Genomic DNA, 6,330 nt, shown 5'->3' with positions numbered 1-6,330 from the left:
TTGTTGGACGTTTGATTTGTTAGATATGAAAATTGAAAACATTGATATTTTTTAAAACACTGGATTGATTTTGAGTTTAAGATAACAGGAACTTGACATTCCATCGGTACTGGTCAAAGAAGACTCCGAACCAAAGCAACTCCATTTATGATGTTGCCTCCGACTTTAAGCTGTAACTTTGGGACATCTTTGGATTGGAGTTTTGATGAGAAAATAATTGTCTTTTCATGGTTGGGTTTTGAGAAAATTGCCAATATCTTGTAGACAACTTTTGAGTGGAATGAAATAATTCTCCCATTGACCTACATTTTGAAAACTTGAACCTTGTTAATAACTTTTGAACAGCAAGTGCTAGAGCTTTGATATTTCACATGAGTATTCCTTGTGACAAGACCTTTCCATGGGTACCAACATTTTTATGCCCCCCTTTGAAAAAGAGGGGGCATATTGTTTTGCACCTGTCGGTCGGTCTGTAGACCATGTGTTGTCCGCTCAATATCTTGAGAACCATTCACTTGATGATAATATTTCATATGTGGGTTAGTTATGAGTAGAAGAGGATCCCTATTGTTTTTCAGGTCAAAGGTCAAGGGTCAATCTACTCTGGACATAGGAATATAATGTCCGCTCAATATCTTGAGAACCCTTTGCTTGAAAGACATCAAACTTGGCAAACTGGTACATCCTAAGGAGTAGATGACCCCTATTGATTTTGAGGTCATATGGTCAAGGGTCAAACTGGGCATAGGAATATACTGACCATTCAATGTCTAGAGAACCCTTTGCTTGACAGACATCAAACTTGGTATGCCAGTACATCTTCAGAAGAAGATGACCCCCATCGATTTTGAGGTCAAGGGTCAAACTGGACATAGGAATATACTGTCCGTTAAATATCTCGAGAACTCTTTGCTTGACGGACATCAAACTTGATACACTGGTACATCTTCAAGAGAAGATGACCCCTATTGATTTTGAGGTCACATGGTCAAGGGTCAAACTTGACATGGGAATATACTGTCTGCTCAGTATCTTGAGAACCCTTTTCTTGACAGACATCAAACTTTGTACACTGATACGACTTCAGGAGAAGACGACCACTATTGATTTTGAGGTCACATGGTCAAAGGTCAAGGGTAACACTAGACAGGAATATACTGTCCGTTCAATATTTTGAGAACCCTTCGCTTGACAGACATCAAACTTGGTACACTGGTACATCTTTAAGAGAAAATTACTCCTATTTATTTTGAGGTCACATGTTTAAAGGTCAAGGGTCAAACTGGACATAGGAATATAATGTCCGTTCAATATCTTGAGAACCCTTTGCTTGACAGACATCAAACGTGGTACACTGGTACGTCTTCAGGAGAAGACGACCCCTATTGATTTTCAGATCACATGGTCAAAGGTCAAGGGTCAAACTGGACGACATGAAACTTGGTACACTGGTACATCTTCAAAAGAAGATGACACCTATTGATTTTGAGGTCGCATGGTCAAGGGTTAAACTGTACATAGGAATATACTGTCCGCTCAATATCTTGAGAACCCTTTGCTTGACAGACATCAAACTTGGTACACTGGTACATCTTCAGGAGAAGATGACTACTAATTATTTTAAGGTCACATGGTCAAAAGACAAGGGTCAAATTGGACATAGAAATATACTGTCCATTCAATATCTTGAGAACCCTTTGCTTGACAGACATCAAACTCGGTACACTGGTACATCTTCAGGAGTTGATGACCCCTATTGAGTTTTAGGTCACATGGTCAATCCACTCTTGACATAGGAAGATATTGTCTGCTCAATATTTTGAATTGATGATACTACTCTCAATTAAATGATGTGTGTGTGTATAAAACCCTTTTCAATTTTGCACCATGGGGGGCATATGTGTTTTACAAACATCTCTTGTTTACCTTGGAGTATGACCTACATTTTGAAAACTTGAACCTTGTTAAAGTTTGAACAGCAAGTGCTAGAGCTTTGATATTTCACATGAGTATTCCTTGTGACAAGACCTTTACGTGTACACCAACATTTTTTGATCCTTTGACCTATTTTTTGGAAACTTTAACTTTGCTAATAACTTTTGAACAGTAAGTGCTTAGAGCTTTGATATTCCTTGTGAGAAGACCTTTCTGTGGGTACCCTTTGACCTTGGAGTTTGATCTGCTTTTTAAAAACTAACCTTGCTAATAACTGTTGAACAGTGAGTGTTAGAGCTTTGATATTTCGCATGAGCATCCCTTGTGACAAGACCTTTCTGTGGGTACCAAAATATTTTACCCTTTACCTTGGAGTTTGACCTACTTTTTGAAAAATTTAACTATGCTAATAACTTGAACAGTAAGTGCTAGAGCTTTGATATTTCACGAGTGTTCCTTGTGACAGGACCTTTCCATGGGTACTAAACCTTTTGACCGTGGCATTTGACCTACTTTTTAAAAAATTGACATTGGTCATAATTCTAAATGGTAAATCTTGAGAGCTTTCATATTGCACATGAGCAATGAGATCTTGTGACAAGATCTTTCTACTGGTACCAAGATATTTGTCCTTATGACCTTGGCCATATTTGGAATTGGCCATTATTGGGGGCATTTGTGTTTCACCAACACATCTTGTTGAAAAATGAAGTACATGTTGAATCAAACCCTTACATTGCAAAACAATGACCGATGCACTTGTCTCAAAACTAAACCGAAACTTTGAAAATATGATTGACGAAGTCAGAATACATATGGAACACATATTTCTTAAAATACTCTGACAGAAACTTCTTTAGATAGGTCTGCATAATATCACCACTTTAGATTTTTTACCCATAAAACATCAATGTGCAAGCATTTCACATACAAGAGATGTTTGTAAAACACATGCCCCCCATGGTGCAAAATTGAAAAGGGTTATACATGTGCATCATTTAATTGATGGTATCACCAATTTAAAATATTGAGCAGACAAAATCTTCTTAGGTCAGGAGTGGATTGACCATGTGACCTAAAAATCAATAGGGGCCATCTCCTGAAAATGAACCAGTGTACTGAGTTTGATGTCTGTCAAACAAAGGGTTCTCGAGATATTGAGTGGACAGAATATTCCTATGTCCAGTTCGACTATGTGACCTCAAAATCAATATGGGTCATCTCCTTGGGGTGTACCAAGTTTGATGTCTGTCAAGCAAAGTGTTCTCGAAATATTGAGTGGACAGTATATTCCCATGTCCAGTTGACTTGACCATGTGACCTCAAAATCAATAGGGGTCATCTCCTGAAGATGAACCAGTGTACTGAGTTTGATGTCTGTCAAGCAAAAGGTTTTTAAGATATTGAGTGGACAGTATATTCCTATGTCCAGTTTGACCATGTGACCTCAAAATCAATATGGGTCATCTCCTTGGGGTGTACCAAGTTTGATGTCTGTCAAGCAAAGAGTTTATTCCCATCTCCACTTTGACCATATGACCTCAGAATCAATAGGGGTCATCTTCTGAAGATGTACCAGTGTACCAAGTTTGATATCTGTCAAGCAGGGTTCTCGTGGTATTGTGCAGACAGTATATTCCTATGTCCAGTTTGACCATGTGACCTCATAATCAATAGGGGTCATCTACTCCTTGGGATGTACCAGTGTACCAAGTTTGATGACTGTCTAGCAAAGGGTTCTCAAGATATTGAGTGGACAGAGTCTTCCTGTGTCCAGAGTAGATTGACCTTTTGACTTGAAAAACAATAGGGGTCCCCTCCTATTCATAACCAACCCACATATGAAATATTATGATCTACCGACCAACAGGTGGAAAGCAATATGCCCCTCTTCTTTGAAGGGGGGCTTAAAAAATTATGATGGTGACATTGTGCGGACCATAGTTATTTCTTATTTTAAAGTTCATATTTGAAGCATATTTACAACACACTTACTCTTTACTCAATTCGTTGTTTTACGATCTTTTAGCCTTCAAGATAGTATTTATGTTTAAATAAATTGTATGTTCCCTGACGAGTGTGGGGCTATAAATTTTATAGAAACCTAACAGGCAAAATATAATTTATGCTTCCGCACTATATTTACTTTTTAAATAATTTCGCTGTTTTCTTTTACATGCAATTTATGTTTTCAAGCATGTAATTATACCCCATGAAACAAAGTTGCAGAGAGTATAATGTTTTTGAACCGTTGGTAAATCTTTCCCTTGTCAACACAACTCCGACGAGACCGCTCAACAGAATTTCATGAAACTTTGTTGTTAATAAGGACACACTGTGTAGATGTGCATATTCCCAGAAAATTCAGATTCAATAATTTTTCTGTGAGTTATGCCCCTTTTGAACTTGAGATTTTGAGACTGTCTGTCCCGTTCTTGTCAGCACAGCTCTTCTGAGACCGCTCAACAGAATTTCAAGGAACTTTGAAGTTATTAAAGACACATTTTCTGGGAGTTGTGCCCTTTTTGAACCTCGAATTTCAAGCCCATCGTTCCTGTTCTTGTCAGCGCAACTCATCCAAGACTTCTCAACAGAATTTTATGCAACTTTGTAGTTAATAAGGACACACTGTGTAGATATGCATATTTCCAGGAAATTCTGATTCATTAATTTTTCTGGGAGTTATGCCCCTTTTGAACTTAGAATTCCGAGCCCATCTGTCCTGTTCTTGTAGTAATGTATAGCATTACCATTCATTATGTGAGGCATTGTCAAACAATGTTTGGAGCGTGGGGTATGTGAGCTTGCTCACTTTTTCTTTCATTAAGGGAAAGTTAATAAGTTTTATAAACTAATTAATCTGCTTTAAAGTAATTGTGTACAAAAATGATACAAGTACATTGGATCATACAGCTTTAAGTTTTCAATCTAGAAATAAATTTTCAATTTGAAAATACATGTGGGCATAAACTGCATATTGGCATACTTTATGATTAGTGCTTCATGAAAAGTATTCCAGTGTGAAGCCTTTTGTGTTTTCATTTTTATATTTACTTTCTACTTTAATTTCCAGCTATTAAGATAGAGATATTAAATCTATTAAGATTCATATGCACATTGCATTTGTTAAAGATTTTTAAGGCAAAAACCATTGGAAATGAAAATATATTGCTGTAAATTGCCCTAAAATTAGTTTTATAGCTAGTGATGGCCTGTCAAATAATCATCTCTTGATACTATTGAGGAAAAGTCCAAGATACTTTGATTCATGGTAAATAAACACAAAAAAAATAAGGAACATTAATATACTATTCATCGTCAACTTTGATCTTCATAAAACCCTATTCGAATAATTCAAGGACAAACCTTGGCATTTTTGTGATTGTAGAAACTAGTACAGTTCATGTTTCTTCTGGGATGAAGGATTTATTGTGCATCCATATTAGACAAATTGGATTGGTTGAACTTGCTATAAAAAAAGCATCCAAATTTTCAAATAATGTTGGTTTCCCCTTTCTGACCCACAATTTTGAACTAGTTCCCTTTTAAGACTAATTTTTATTGGAACACATTATATAAATTAACATGCTATCTTTTGATGCCAATGCACTTCATGAAGTATATGCCAGCAGGAAGCATTGTAGTTCATACCCTCATGTATTTCAAAAAATCAAATTTATTTATTAAACATATAAGTGATATCTCCTATTTAGAAAAGTGATGTCACCTATCCAGCTTTTAATTTCGTGTTATCACCTATTCAAATAGGCAATATCACGAAATAGTAATAAATACCAAAATGGCACCTCATTATAGACGCATGGATGGCACCTCATTATAGATGCATGGATGGCACCTCATAGACACATGGATGACACCTCATTATAGACACATGGATGACACCTCATTATAGACGCATGGATGGCACCTCATTATAGACGCATGGATGTCCCCTCATAGACACATGGATGACACCTCATTATAGACACATGGATGGCACCTCATTATAGACGCATGGATGGCACCTCATTATAGATGCATGGATGGCACCTCCTAGACACATGGATGACACCTCATTATAGACACATGGATGACACCTCATTATAGACACATGGATGACACCTCATTATAGACACATGGATGACACCTCATTATAGACACATGGATGACACCTCATTATAGACGCATGGATGGCACCTCATTATAGATGCATGGATGGCACCTCCTAGACACATGGATGACACCTCATTATAGACACATGGATGACACCTCATTATAGACACATGGATGGCACCTCATTATAGACGCATGGATGTCCCCTCATAGACACATGGATGACACCTCATTATAGACACATGGATGGCACCTCGTAGACACATGGATGGCACCTCGTAG

This window comes from Ostrea edulis, chromosome 4 (genome assembly GCF_947568905.1).
Source record: "Ostrea edulis chromosome 4, xbOstEdul1.1, whole genome shotgun sequence".
NCBI lineage: Eukaryota > Metazoa > Mollusca > Bivalvia > Ostreida > Ostreidae > Ostrea > Ostrea edulis.
Note: the sequence above shows the minus strand (reverse complement) of the source record.